Consider the following 17,062-nt stretch of genomic DNA (forward strand, 5'->3'; position numbering starts at 1 on the left):
AACATTTGTCAAAACTCGCGAACATGCTCGTGTTCGCTCAATTATTAATGAAACAAAAAAAAAATTCGTTCGAACTTGGTTCATTTAAAGTTTCGAATGAGTCTTTCATGAACACAAACGAATCGAAAAAAACCAAACTGTTTGACAGTTTAGTTTGTTTAACAGCTCTAATAATAATCATCAGATAAAGTTGGCCTTCTAACAAGTTGAGAACGTCGAAGGGAAGCAGTCTGAATTTTTGAATTTTGCTGAGTGACATTGAGATTAGGATTGTCATTAGCAGGATTGGATTACTCAACTTTTTCTGCAGGATTTTGAACCACTCTTTCATGCACTATTGGGATAGTTACAATCGTAGGCTGTGGTTCAGGAAGCACTATATTATGAGAGCAATCACAACTACTGACATCATATTCCAAGAATTTGGCAGTAATAAATTCAACAGTTCTTCTACCATTATTTGGATAATAAAATCGATAACCTTTAGAAGCCGCTGGATAGCAATTGAAAAATCACCAGTAGTTTTGGGATCAACTTTCTTTTCAAAGGGGTTATAGGTTCTCACTCCAGTCGAACAACTCAAACATGCAAGTGATTGAGGCTAGGTTTTCTGCCACTCCAAATTTCAAAAGGAGTTTTGGGAGCAGCTTTAGTAGGGACTATTTAGGATATACATTGTTGTATAATGGGTTTCACACCAAAGTGATTCAGGCAAATTGGTTCGACTCATCATACACCTTATCATGTCCTTAAGAGTGCAATTTCGATGCTCAGCCACACTATTTTGTTCATGAGTTTTAGGCAAGTATATTGAACTACTATGCCACATTTTTCTACATATTTAGCAAAAGGACCTTTAGATTGACCAATGCCTATATGTCTACCATAATATTCACCACCACAATCAAACCTGATAACTTTAATTAATTTACCCAATTTCCTCTCAACTTTAGTTTTAAATATCTTAAATTTATCAAAAGCTTCTGATTTGTGGTTAATCAAATAAACATACCCATACCTAGAGTGGTCATCAATAAATGTGACAAAAAAACTTTTAGCACACAAGGTAGGTGACAAAGGTCCAATAATATCTGTATGAATTAACTCTAATAGTTCCAAACTGCAAGTAGACCCTTGTCTCTTAGACTTTGTTAATTTTCCTCTCATGCAATCAACACAAGTGGTAACATCATTAAAATCCAAATTAGGAAGAATTTCATTCTTGATGAACCTTTCAATTCTTTCTTTTGAAATATGGCCAAGTCTATTGTGCCAAAGCATAGAAGATATTTCTTTAGTCAAAACATTTTTGGTTCCAACATTTTCAACATTCAATGATAAGTTGTCATAACTCAAATTTAATTTATATAAACTATCCTGTAAAATGCAATCACCAATAAAAGAAGAATTAAAAAATAATCATCATTTTATTGCCAAAAGATCCATAATAACCAGACTTTTCAAGTTTAGAAATTGAAACCAAATTCCATCTCATGGACGGCACATATGCAGTGTTTTCTAAACGAAGACTAGACTCAGACTGAAAATTTAAAACAATTGTTCCCAAAAATTTTATTCCCAATAGATCCATTTTCCACGTAGACATTGACTTCCCCTTTATTTGGTTTCCATTTATTTTTGAGCCCCTACAAGGAATTAGTAATGTGAATAGACGTCCCACTATCAAGTCACCAAGAGTTTGGTGCAACATCAACTAAAGCAGACTCAAAACAGACAAAAGAATGGGAATTGCCTGTCTTATATTTGTTCTCCAGCCATTTTTGAAATTTGGCACATTGTTTCTTCCTATGACCTTGATCACCACAAAACCAGCAGCCATTATTTTTCTTAATGTCAGGTTTATGAAACCCAGGATTACCATTCTTACCTTTCCCCTGATTTTTCTTCCTGAACTTAATTTTCTTGTGTTGGTAGTGAGAAGATTTGTTATTGTCTTCTTTGTTCACATGTGGCTGATGCACCAAATTCGCACTTTCATTCTACTCTATTTTGATTTTCTTCTCCTCCTGAACACAAGCCCCAATAAGCTTATTGGGGCACCAGGTTTTCTTTTGGATATTATAAATGGATTTGAAGTTACTGAAAGAAGGGGGAAGGGCGTTCAAGGCTTGGTGGACAAGAAAACTTTCAACAATGGGTATATCAAGTTCAACAAGACGGTTGGCTATGTTTCGCAATTGAATGATAAAAGACCTAACCCTATTGACCCCATCATACCTCATATTAGTCAGTTTTTCCATTAGATCTCCAGCCTCGACCTTTTCAGATTCCTTGAATTGCTGCCCTATGGGGTCCATCAAGTCTTTGCAGTGGTCACACCTCCCACACTGCCCCAAAAGGTTCTAGAGATAGACTTCTTTATCACCTGCATGCTTAATCTGTTAGCTCTATGCTATTTCTAATAATAAGCCTTTTGTTCAGTAGTGCTATTATCAGTGCGTTTAGGGGAATCATTTCCAATCCGGGCTATGTCAACATCAACTAATCCAAGAGCTAACTCAACGTCACTTTTCTATTGCTTATAATTATTTCCAGTCAAAGTCTCAATAGAGCAAATCTGATTGTTCACAGGAATATTGCAAACTATAGAATAATTATATAAAAAAAATATAATTAGACAATAGCAATAATAAAAGCAAACAATCAATGGCAATTTACATGAAAATTTATGATGTATTACTAGGTAATCACCTTCGAGTAGAATACTAGAATACACTTAAACTTTCACACAAGTATGTTGTGAGGTAACTTTACAAGAATTTATCCCCTTTGGGCAGACAAACCCTTATAAGGATATAAATTAATCCCTCACTAATACTTAACCCTCCTAAAATCAAATATACACAATTACCCCCTTCGGGTAGGTAATAATGAATAATAATTTTAGAAGATAACATCTTAGGATTCTTATCAAACAATTTATGAATTATAATAATGGCCACTTCGGTGGCATCAATTAAAATAATCCGATAAATTATTCAACTAAGATAACTTTATTGGCCAAACTTAAATTTCAAAAACCAAATACATGTAAAAATATTCCAAGCTAGAATACAAGAGGCATTTGCAAAGGGATGCACATTGACAATGTATTTAGACCATTTATCAAGCATAAACAGTTATGCTATTCATAGTCAAAAGATCAATAACAACTTAAACATCATAATTGATAAAAAAAAAAAAGACAGCAATTTCTTAAAAAGAAAACCATGCAGGCTTAAGTTTAGAAGCGCATAGGTGAATATCAATCACAATATATCCCAATTTGCACATAAAATAGAGTACTGCTATGCTTATACTTTCAAGTTTGGACATTGACATGATGTATATGTATTTGATAAAATACGTTAGATAAGAAGGAATAATATATATATATATTCAATCTAAACTTGATTTATCTATGGATTACTGCGTCTCTGATCATATCAAGTGACTAAAGTGCAAGATCCGTGGCAACCGTGAACTCAATAACACAAGTATTTAGATCTATTCTTTATAAATACTGTGACAACTTAATTTATTCATATGGCAGAGAATCATATAGAAAATCATTAGATCGTTATTTGATACTGATACATCAATGAATTTTAATTCAAATGTAATCCAAAGAAAAGTTCAAAGGCTACAATATCCTTGAACTTTTGCAATCCAAACCTTGATACTGTGGCTCTGATACCACTTGTTGGGATTATGGATCCTCAAATACCAAGGAATTGAATAGAAAAATAAATATAAACACGTACCGTTAGTTGTAACCATTGAATCTTGACAAGGTTGAGAAGAAGACAAAGATCCACTCAATGAATCCATGCAATACGTTAAGTTCACATCTCTAGGTTAGATGCTCCCTCTTCCTTTTAAATTTTTGTATGGTGGCTCTCAATGGGGAAACCACTCCTAGCAACCTATATTTATTGGCTATAGTATTATAGATGGGAAAGAGAGACCTAGTCCTAGTTTTTGAATTGGGTCCTCCCATCAAGAAACCCTACTAAAAAAGGCTCTACACCTTACATACCATATCCAAATAGTATGACTGAGATAGACCTAGGCCCAAACACTAGTGGATTATGTTACAATAGGCTTTACTGGTATTATTTAACCCGTTTTGATAAAATGAGTAATTAGTAGCACCCCAAATAAAAAAAATAAATAAAATATTTCTAACACTATCATCATTCGATTTGCATATTATTTTAGTATTGTTATTTATTTTGCTATGAATGCTAGTCTAATTATCTTGCCAACGGATGGGTGGATGGATGATGTAGGAGGTCGGTCCTGTAGGTGTCAATAGGGGAGGTACTTGGGGAGCAGTAACAGATACAAAGAAGATCTACAAAAACATTGTCAATAGCAACAAATTGAACTTCACTCTTCTGTCATTGCAAAAAGTCACGAATGGTGGGGATCGGGTGGCGAATGGTTCTGTTGGTTTATTAGAGTAGAGAAAATAGAACAAGAATGAATACTTTTGTGTTGCATAAGTCTCATTTTATTGAGTCATAAGCCATGCTTTTATATAGCATAAAGAAATCAAAATTAGAGAAAACTCTGAAAAAAAAAATCTGCTAGAGATAAGATCCTAGAATCAGAATCATAACAAGTATTTTGACTTATCTATTGCCTAAAAAAAAGCAAAATGAATAACTAACTACTACAATTTGTTAGCAGCTCCACAAATCATGGCATTCAACACTACTCTTTGGTTTTGGAACTGCATACTCCAAGCTTTTGCCTCAAGAACTCAAATCTTTCCTTGGGAAGAGCCTTTGTAAAGATATCAGCACTTTGATCTTCTGTTTTGCAGAAAATCAGCTGCACTTCTCCCTTCTTTTGCACATCTCTTAAAAAATAAAACTTTATCTTGAAATGTTTCATTTTGCCATGGAACACTGGATTGTTGGAAATAGAAATTGCAGCCTTGTTGTCAACAAATAATTGAGTGCATTCTTCCTGTTTCATGTATAGATCAGTTATGAGTTTTCTTATCCAAAGTGCTTGATTCACAGTAGCAGCGACAGCTACGTATTCTGCTTCTGCAGTGGATTGAGCTATGACATCCTGCTTCTTCGAACACCATGAAAAGATTCCAGACCTAAAAGTAAAATATTAACCTGAGGTGCTCCTCATATCATCAGCATATCCAGCCTGTGACAACCCCACCTCTCCCTAGCACGAACCCAAGGGTTTGGCAGACCACCTGTCCAGATCTCTCTGGGACTCACTCACTAACATTCTTAAAAATGGTAATTCACACCTCTAACTTAACATAGAAGGTTCTCAATCAACCATAATTCAACTTCATTTACAAGCCAAAAGTAAAACATAGCTTTACATTGCCAAATATCCCAAATACATTCGATCCACAAAAGTACATGTACAAGAAACTTATATACGCTAGTTCACACTTATTTGCTCCAACCTCCACTCCTGTAAGGAAAATAAACTAATGGGATGAGTTAAAAGCTCAGTGAGGTTCCCAAACAAGCAATCAAGTAGGCAAAACACGGAAACATTTACATTTAGCAATTTGCACAATTGGCACAGTAATAAGCAGCCATTCAAGAATCAATCATTCATTCATTGAAATGATACGTTCTTACTTAGAGCCATTCATTTAAGTCATTCATTCATTCATTCTCCAATCATTTTCCTTATTCCTTTGACAATAGAAAACATTTGCACGTGAAAACTCCTTCAGTGTTCATGTCATTCATTCATTGATTTTATTGCATTGAATTTACTGGCCAGTTCTCCACCAGATTTCGCAGTAGCACTCGAGTATACCAAATATTGTCCCAAGATCACCAGCCATCCGACCGAGTCCGCTTCTGGCTCGAGTCAACTGGCAACGAAGGACAAGAGCCCAATTCAATCAAAAGGCTTACATTCATGTACAAGTAGCATTCAATCATTGAAAATTCACTTTTTCTTGGGTCGAGTGTGATAAAGTACACACTCGTCCATCGAAAATCCATTTAACAATCATTGGAAGGCATTTAACATTCAGACAACATTCCACATAGCCATTTAAAGCACACACATACAAGGAACACTCACCAATAGTCAAGTAAACAAGACAAGAGAAAGCTTTCACAAGTTCTCCTTGAGGTTTCCTCGTATTCCTCTTGAATACCTGAGACATGCACAATCAACGATTGCCTACAATCATTCAACCAAGGCCAAACAATTTCCTTTTAACCCTTCACTCAAGCATGCTCAATTTCTTGTCAAATTAAGAGAGAAACTTTCTTCACTTAACCACTAAGATAACACTCAAGAGAAGATTCAAAAGTGCTCCTTTTAAAAGCACATTTGAGGGCAATTGATTAGCAAGCAATGTTGAGCAAAATTTCACTTTTAAAATGCAAAGTTATCACGTCCAAATCTTGAGATCAAATTTGGTGCTTGAGTGAACCATGAGAGTTCACCACTAAAAACACATTTAAAAGGGCTAATAACTTTCAAGATTTAAGGCTTTAGTTCTTGATCCAAAAAGTCAAGTTTTCTTGTTCAAGTCAAGAGAAAACTCATATACATAATAAATCCATGATCCAAGTATGAAATGGAGTGCAAGTAATCGAGAAATTCAGGTTTAAAACCTAGAAAATATTTCCAAGACCCTTCCAAGCTATTGTCATTTCATAAGAAAAATTCCAGTTTTTGTAATGCTTTTTGAAAAGTCATAACTTGAGATTCGTAAGTCCAAAAATCATAAATCTTATACCGTTAGAAAATAGACTCAAAAGTCTACAACTCTCTAGAGGCACCTCCATAAAATTCAGCCCATAAATTAGTCAAATCTCAGCCTCAATTTACTGCTCAACTAAGTGTAAAAACAGGATAGCCTTGGATTTTCAGACCAATTTGAAATTTTCTGGTATTTATAGAAAGTGAATTAAATCATGAATTTTATATGGTTAAAAGAGCTGTGAGTTTAGTTTTAAATGCAACAAACAGAACTCAATTCGGATTTTTCTACACCAAGATATAACAGATTTCCCAAGATTGCTCAGAGTCTCCTGCGGGAAAAATTTTCAGCAACACTTGACTCAACTTTCCCACTTAAGCTCATGATTTTTGGTTCAAATGCAACTCACAATCAAAGTTTAGTCTCTAACAAAGTTTGTGAAGCAAGATTTCCCCCAAAATTTTTGAAAAATGAGGACTAATAGCACTCAAAAGTTTTGGCCAACAAGAAGCTTTCAAAACAGAAATTTTCCACCAAAATTTGCAACAAAATCCAACCAAGATTCAACCTTTCCAAGAGATATACACACAAGCCACAACATCAAATTTTAAAGCACCAAAATCTACCACAAGCATTCATCATAAAAGCACAAGAGTGAACCTCAAGTTATCTACCAAGCTTGCCATTAAAACACAAGAAATTTTCCTCGAGTCATCTACCTAAATCAAGGTTTCAAAGAAACCCATCAACAGCCCATCAAAGATCCAATCTTTCTATCTACAAATCTACTAGAAACTTGAAGAAAAGAGCGATTCTTAGCATAATACCTCAAAATCCTCAAAATAAGTTGCAACACAAGAACTTTCTTCCTCTCAAAATCTCCACCAAGCTTTCCCCAAGATTGATCGGAGTGGATTCGATTTTCACGTGGATTTTCTCAAGAATCAAGCAAGAAATCAAGAGGAACTTTTAGAGTTTTTCTCTCCTTTTCCTCCCAAATTTCGTCCAGCCCAAGAGGCTTAGTGAATGAGATTATTTTTGTGGTCAAATGGAAGCTTATTAAGCATAAAGATCAAGCTTTAGTCTTGGTCAAACTTGGTGGCTTCTTTACAAATGGCAAATCCTTATCTAGTTGTTTTCCATTCACTAAAATATCTATCTCATCTCTAATTATCTCTTAACACCTTATAGTACAATATTCCTTTTTACACGAAACTCCCTCTAATCCTCCAAATTTATGATACACACTTCACTAATCGGTCACACTAGTATTGTGCACTATGAGACTTAACATGTATCACATGAAACATGCACCAAATAAAATAAGAAAATAGGTCAAAATCATGATTCAACTAATAAAACAACCAAGAATTCAAGACAAGTAAATGAATATCAAAGAAAATATATAACTAACTATCGGGTCACAATACAACTTGCAAACATCTAAAAGTGATAAAAAATGAACAAAACCTTTTTTTCTTGGTCAAAGCTAGGGTTTGAAATCTCTTGTATTAAAATCTCTTTCTTGCCATAAATATCTCGTGCCACAAAATGTTAGGCAATCAATTAAAAGAAGCAATAAGGTACAACTATCCATTATCATTCACTATATATACAAGCAAGTAAGCCAAAATAAAAGGTATGAAAATTTTAGATCCTCACACAGCCCAATCACTATCAGAAAAACCATGAAAAGTGAAATTTCTACCTTGACTGGTTTTATTCCATAATCAACAATATCTTTAACATATCTCAAAATCCTTTTTGCTACTTGAAAATGAATTTCACTAGCACAATGCATGTATCTTGATAGCAGACTTACTGCCTGCATGATATCTGGCCTCTTGCAGTCAAATACATTAGACAGCCTATTAAGCTTCTATACAGCCCTTCATCAACTTTTTCAGCTCCATCTTCTTTGCAAAACTTCTCCTTTTGATTCATTAGAGTTGCAGTTGATTTGCACCCTTCCATGTTAAATTTTTTCAGGACCTCTTTTGCATACTTTTGCTGGCATATGGACACTTCATTTTGGTTCGGTTGTATCTCCATACCAAGAAAGAATGACATCATACCAATATCAGTCATGTCAAAGACATCTTCCATCTCCGTTTTGAACTTGTCAATCAACTCCTTGCTACTTCCTGCAACAAGAAGGTCATCAACATATAAAGATATCACAAGTATTTCACCATCAACCTTTTTGATATATAAGGTAAATTCACTTAGACATTTTTCAAAGCCTAAGTTCATCAAGTATGCATCAATTCTGTTGTACCATATAATGCCTTTTCAAAACCTTTTTTTGTCTATCGTTTTAAGCTCCTCCTTCATTGCAACTATCCATTTCTAATCAGTTGCAGCTTCTTTATATACTGTAGGTTCCATAATAGCAACATTACATCTCTGATAAATGTCAGAGAGTAATTTGGTTCCTTTAACAGGTTCTTCATCGACATCATCATTCTCTACCTGCAATTCAAATTTATCTTCATTTTCCCAACTCCAATTGTCTGAGTCAAGGAATTTAACATCCCTACTCACAATTATTTTGTTGCTTTGTGATGAGTAGTTCTGTAGGCCTTTGAAGATGAGCAATACCGTACAAAAATCCCCGACTCTGCTTTCTTGTCTAACTTGTCTCTTTTAACCTGAGGAATATAAGAGTAACACAAACAACCAAAGGGTTTTAGATAAAGCAATTTTGTCTTGTAGCCATACCATGCTTCAAATGGCACCTTTTTCTATAGAGCTTTTGTTGGCAATTTGTTTAGTAAAAAAATTCCCGTATTCGTGGCCTTTGTCCAAAATTTCTTTAGCAGCTCTTTATCATGCAACAAGCATCTTGTCATCTCCATAAGCGTCCTATTTGTATGCTCCGCCACTCTATTTTCTAGGGAGTGTAAGAAGCTGTCAGTTAGTGCTCTATGCCTGCATTTTCACTAAATTTGTTGAATTTTTTTGAGGTATATTTAGTTCCATTATCGAACCTGATCACTTGCATCCTACAATTGCTTTGATTTCAACCCACACTTTAAATTTCCAAAAGATGTCAGCAACCTCAAATTTGAATTTCATGAAATGAATCCAACACATTCTAGTGTAATCATCAATGAAAAGAATATAAAACTTACTACCATTCAAGGATGGTGTTTTTTGAGGTCCTCCTACATCTGTATGTATCAATTACAGCTTATGTGTAGCTTTCCAAGTTGTATTTTAGGGCAAAGGAAGCCTTGATTGCTTCCTATATTGACAAGCAGCACATGTAGGAAGCTCTTCATCTAACTCAAGCATACCTTCTACTTAATTGTTTTTCTTCATGAACAGCAGAGTAGCATGATGAAAATGGCCCAATCTCTTATGCCAAAGCGCTGCATCGCCAACTTCTTTGTGTACAGCCACTTGCTCCTCTTTCATCAGATCCAAAACAAAACTTTTGCCTCTCATTTGAATTTTGAACATTTCTGTGCCTTCTGGATCTTTAATTATGCAACTTTTATCTTCAAATAGCACCTTATAATCTTTTTCCAATAACTGAGGAATACTCAAAAGGTTTTGATCAATTTCTGGAACATATAAAACATTTGAAATTAATTTCAAACATGTGTACCCGTCAATTGCCATTGTTCCTATGTCTTTTACAGCAAGATAAGCTCCATTTCCAATCCGGACTCTAGTAATAGTAGTGCTATCAAGCTTTCTAAAAAGCTCTTGATGAAAAGTCATGTGGTTTGTAGAACCACTATCTAAAAGCTAGCTTTCCATGGAGCTATTAGTAGCGAAACATGAAGCTACAAACAATTACTCCTCCTGAGGTTGATTCTCAGCAGCCTTGGCTTCTCCTTGTTACTGTTAAGACTTGCATATCTTTTCCACATGCCCTAACTGACCACATTTGTGGCATCTTACATCTGGGTTCCACCAACACCTTTTCTGTGGATGATTGGTTTTTTTGCAATAAGGGCAAAGTGGAAATACTTGCCCTCCCACAAATCATTTCCACCAAGATAGGCTTCCATTCTGAAAGCCCACATTTGATAATTTGTTGCATCGAATATGGGAGGTCCAAGTTGATAAGTAGAGGAAGCTTGTGGGTTCATTGTAATAAGGGTAAGTGTTTAAAGAAGGTGTTTAAACTCTCTCAATCCTCACATATCCCTCAAGATGAAAGCTCTAGTACCACTCTGTTGGTTTATTAGAGTAGAGAAAGTAGAACAAGAATGAATACTTTTGTGTTGCAGAAGTCTCATTTTATTGAGTCATAAGCCATGCTTTTATATAGCATAAAGAAAATAGAATTAGAGAAAACTCTAGAAAAAAATCTGCTAGAGATAAGATCATAGAATCAAAATCATAACAAAGTGCTTTGACTTATCTATTGCCTAAAAAATAGCAAAGTGAATAACTAACTACTGCAATCTATTAGCAGTTCCACAAATCATGCCATTCAATGGGTTTGCCATACCGCCGAATACCGATTTGACTCAGTTGAGTCGTAATCAGAACAAGAGAAGGCAATATGATACTAACACCCGAATCAGCTATCAACCTGTAGGGGATCCAACTCATCGAGACTTGGCCAACATTTGCCAAATTGACTTAGCGAAATGAGAAATTGTGTCGAGACAGGCGATATTGTACGAGTTAATTCCAAAAATGAATCGTGGGTTAAGATTATCAATCATCCCACATTGAAGGGAACTCATAAGCACAAGGAATAAGTTAAAACAAGCACAATGAAACCAACTTGTTTGAATGCATTCAAAATCATGTCTCTCTCACCAAGCTTCAATGTGTTAAGGGATAATTTCAGAAACGTCCCTTGAGGTTCCTAACTATTTCAGTAGCCTTCCTCCGAATTTTAAAAATTACTCTAACCTCCCTTGAGGCTTATTATCTTGTGACATCTAGGTCTAACCAACAATTAAAAAGTGATATTAGGAGACAGAAAAAATAATATGATTCCACCATTGTGGCGACCCCACTTCCCCCTAAGGCGAACCAAAGGGTTGGCGGGCCGTCTGCCCAACTCTCGCCAGGACTCACGCAAACATTCTAGCCCAAATCCTTCCGAAGAATAACCTGATCTATTACAAAACAATTTTCTCGAAGAAGACCGTCTCTAAAACCACATTAACTTCAAAGATAACAGTGATTTAAAATAGCTAATCGAGGCTCTTAAACGTCCCACGTACTACATACCAAGGTATAAGGTCGTACCAAACCGGATAGATAATTACATACATCACTAATACAACATACAAGCCAAACACTCGAATTAGGGTTTACACATTTTCCAGCTTCAAGTGGCAATCCAAAATAAAAGTACATAATCCCAATTAACGCATTACAGCCCACAAAATAAGTAATAGTATTCAAATACATTCCAAAAGGAAAACATGAGTAAGATGCAAAGCTTTCAATTTCCAGAACCTGTTAAGGAAAACAAATAACGTGGGGTGAGCTAAAACTCAGTGGTGCCCCAAAGCATGCAATCACATAAGGCAAGTAACGAGTATGAAATTTAATAATTAAGAGAGCGTATAACAGCACAAAGTAGGATACAGGGGCTCTCAGGAGCAAAATTCCTCGCTTGATCTGAAACCACCGTAGTTGACCCTCCGTCAACTCTCTCTACTTATGATCCATGTAGAGTATCTTATTTTGTTTCCTAACCCGTCACCGTTCATACCCCTGTCCCGGGCCCGTACATCGACTAAGGGAGCAGTATACTCGAGATATACCCTCAGGAAATTAGGAGCAGTATACTTGCGTATACCCTCAGAAAATTAGGAGCAGTATACTTGCGTATACCCTCAGAACTTTGGTCGAGGGATTCACCCAGCGACGTCACAACACATGGATTCACTAAAACATTTCACGCAAATCACCACTCGAACGGCTAGTGTGATAAAGTACACACTACTCGCTTCGATGGATCAGAAATCATTTTTGCAATTACCACATATCAAGTCAAGGAAGCACTTTATTCAAGTAGGCATAGAACAAGCAGGGACACTCACCAGGAGTGAAGTTCAGATTTCAAATTGGGAATCGAATTCCGCGTCCTCGTAATATCCTAAAATACCAAATTTTGAAACTATAAGTTTTCTATTCAATTTTTAAACTTATTCGTATAGGGAATTATCTAATATATTACTAGTTTACTTTCTCAAGAAATTTCAAAAATCTACTTAGGTTGAAACTTGACAAAAGTAGTAAAAATGTTTCTTATAGTTTTCCTTGAGATATTTTTCCTTAGAAAAGGGTAACCAGTATTATTTTCTTGAAACAATTCGACCATCCACTTAGGATTGAAATTTTGTAAAAGTAGGAAATGTTTTATATGGTTTTCCTTAAAAATATTTTTCTTTATACGAGTGCGGCTAGTACTATTTTATTTAGAATAAATTTTCCTTGCCGAGGAAGTTTTCTGCTATTTTTAGTTAAAGTCACTAAAATCTTGTTTTTGGAAATTTTCCTCTAGACAATTAGCCAGGGACAATTTTAAGGAAAGAAAAGGAAATAGATCAAGACTTAGGGTTTTAAAACTAGTGGAATCATTTTCTAAAAGTAATAAGGCTAGTTTATGCTTAAAGGAGAAATATCGAGTTGGCAAGGTTTAGAAAATCCCTACACGAAATTTCTAACTTTAACCTTCAGTGCTAAGTTCTATCGTACTATATTAGAGTGAAGATATATTTAAATAGCTTGCTCAAAGACTTCTCAAGTTCACAGGACCAAAATGGATTCCTTACGATTCCGATTTACAAGCGCATAATATTTAAGATTTGTCAATATAACCAACTCACATTTCAAATAGAAATCTCACTAGGGTTCAACAGATTCAATTCTGATCAAGAATAAAACGAATGACCAAGGCTTCGTCAATCATTAGCACTTGGTTTTGGCAAGCTCATATCACATCTTAACTAAAACAAAATGAAGGTAAGGCCTCCAAGAAATTCCAGCAATTAAAGTTCATCATCCTTTAATATTTATAAACCATTCAAATGGCTAAGGGCTTCATCAATCATTAGCCCCTGACAACCATCAATCACTTCCAACCACAATTCAATCAAGAATTCAAATCACAATTTAAGCTAAATGTTCGATCCAAGTCAAAATTCAGTTTCATGAGGAAACAGGACATTCAAGCAGGACAGCCTACTTTGAGGAGTCACGGACAGCAGTACACATGGAGGAAAAATATGAAATTTCTACAGAACAAAGGCCCATGAATCTAGTTTCAAATGCCGCTGACGGCACCTTAAATGGATTTTCCTACACCAAGATATAAGCATTTTACTGAGACTGGTCAGTAAAATCCGAAAATCTGAAGTCTCATTTTTCACTTGAGAAGAACTCCTTTTTCTCTTTTAACACCATAAGGTTTTTATTCAAACCATTCATACATTTCTTATAGAACCCTAAAACAACGTATTCCAGGCATTTCCAACCATTATGTTTCAAAGAAAAATTTCGAAACCAAGCTGAGGTTCCAACTCAACCTTCGGCTATCACAAAAGAAATTCCAGCATTTATATGCCAACACTTTTGGTTCAATCTTTCCATATATCCAATATTTCATTGCTAAACAACTTAAAATTTACATCTCTTATGTATTACTAAACCATTATATTCCAAGGGAAAAATAAAATAAATTTCCAGAAACCAATTAAAATTTCCAAAGACAAACTGAAAATTCTGATTCATACCCCTCGGCTATCAATACTTTTCCAGCACTTAGAGTTTTATAAATCCAACTTTTCTTTGGCTAAAGCATGGTTTTAGATTCTCAAATTCATCATGTGAACCTTTGGCTAACTAATTAACATTTCTGGTTCAAAATCGAATTCGAATAACAGGTTCAAACATCCCAAAAATTCCAGAAATCTGTCCAGCAAGCTACGGATGAATCATGCATGAAGAAACTTTCAGTTTTCATTTTATTTTCTTGGTTAAAACATGCTATTAAACTCTCAACTTCCTCATGCAATTACTTAGCTAAACAATGAACATTTCCAGTTCAAGAGTTGAATTTAAACAATGGTTACCAACCCCACAATTTCCAGGTTTAAACCTCACGGCTTTTCTCAAAATTTCCAGCAATAAAAATGGTTCTAAAACCAGATTTTCCTTGGTTAAGTCGAGGTGTTAGGAGCTCAGATTCAATATGCAGATGCTTAACCAGTGATTAACATTTCCAGTTTAGAAATCGAGTTCAAATAACAGCCATCAACATCAAAATTTCTAAAAATTATTCCAGCTTGGCTCGGATGAACATGCATGTGGCAGGTTGCATCTTGATTTTATTTTTCTGGTTTAAACTAATTAATTAACTACATGCAGAGCCTAATTAACTTGTTATTAACTAGCTAATTATGATTATAAGCTCAAACAACAAAATTAAGCCAAATCAAGCTGCATTAATCAAGTTAAGCTCTCGGCAGATTCACACTTACACACATCAGTTTTCTTCTTTTCTTAATTACAAATCCGGCTGCCTAAACTCACATGCATGTTCCTAGATGACTTAACCTTCTTGTTTTTAGTTGGTTAAACATTTAATTGAGCTCAGATTGTCGCAGGGTATCAGAAATAATGCTACATTTCCAAACCAATTCCTCGGCAGAGCCATTTAGCCAAAACAGAAATTTTTCTAGTGACTTAATTTCAGCAACCGACTGCACAAGCAACTCATGCAAGCTCTGATATGGCTTCATCTACTAGCAATTAACTTAATTAGCCCAGAAATTACCTCAGATATGAACTCAGCTCACGCACAAGGAACTCACATGCATGTTCCTAGATGACTTAACCTTCTTGTTTTTAGTTGGTTAAACATTTAATTATCAGAAATAATGCTACATTTCCAAACCAATTCCTCGGCAGAGCCATTTAGCCAAAACAGAAATTTTTCTAGTGACTTAATTTCAGCAACCGACTGCACAAGCAACTCATGCAAGCTCTGATATGGCTTCATCTACTAGCAATTAACTTAATTAGCCCAGAAATTACCTCAGATATGAACTCAGCTCACGTACAAGGAAGCAATGAAGTTTTTCTCTCTCGGCTTGCGCACAATATTTGGTCCTGGTTTTTGGTTTGCAGCTGGAATGGTGTTGCGGTGAAGATGGTTGCAGCTGGTGGAGGTTGAAAAGAAAACAGAGGAGACTCACGCACAACCTCTCCCTATCTTCCTTCAACTAACGGACAGAACCAGAAAATTTGTTTTGCAGCTCGCGGATTTCCCTCACTCGCTCTCTCCTTTGGTCGACGATAGCAAGGCAGAGTAGGAGTGCAGTGGTGGTTTGGGATATGAAATGAAGAGGAAGAGGTATGGTGTCGCGGTTTTGGAGAAGAGTTTGAGTGTAGGAAATGGTTGCGTATAGAATTGGTGAAAATGTGATTGGTCGATTGGGGCGGTGATTGAAATGCTGTCAGAGGGATTGTTTGGTTTTGCATGGAAATGTTGGGGTTGTAAGGGCATTTTAGTCTTTTCACTTTGCTTCCTAACCTCTACTTAAATTCTCCATTCTAACTTAACTCCAAAAATTATCCCCAAGCGTGATTTGAAAGCCTAATTATACACTAGTATACTTAAACCATTTTTATCGAATATTTATCGATTAAAATTTAATATTAAGGTTCCTAACATTATTTAGCGATTAAATTAGTTATCAGAATATCCAATTATTTATTCTCAAGAAATAGAGTTAGTCTAACTCGAAATTTATCGATTTAGTAATATAGAATCAAGCGAAATAATAATTTAATACAAGTGTGACAATTTGCACATAAAATTATTTTTACGCACTTATTGTGAAAACAAAGAAGGATAAGACTATAATTATCGAAATTTTCACGCCTTAAGTATGTTTAGTATATTAGTATCATGTTTATCTAAAATTCATTGGTTTTCATCTTATCGCGGAAATTCCTATTAACATTTAACATTAGCAACTAATTGGAATTAATCATTGGAATTTAAATAATTTGTTTTAAGATAGTAAGTTTATCGACTCAAGTGTCATTAATTTCGCATAAGGGAATTTAAGTATTCTAACATTTTATGCTAAGGCGAAAAATTTAATCTAACTCTAAAGATATTAATTTAGTCTAGCAAAACCAAGAAATTTCATAACTTAGGAAAATTATATTATTTTTCACATAACCCTATTTTTACATACTTAGTTGCGAACAAGTAAAAGTGATGCTAGAAATTATTAAGGAATAAAAGAAATGCAAATGAAATATGCACTGGCTTATATATATTTTCAGGGTTCTCACAGATTTACCATTGTATACTTTGTTCAATACTCTAAACATAGTAGTCTCACT

The sequence above is a fragment of the Coffea eugenioides genome, chromosome 7, assembly GCF_003713205.1.
Source record: "Coffea eugenioides isolate CCC68of chromosome 7, Ceug_1.0, whole genome shotgun sequence".
NCBI lineage: Eukaryota > Viridiplantae > Streptophyta > Magnoliopsida > Gentianales > Rubiaceae > Coffea > Coffea eugenioides.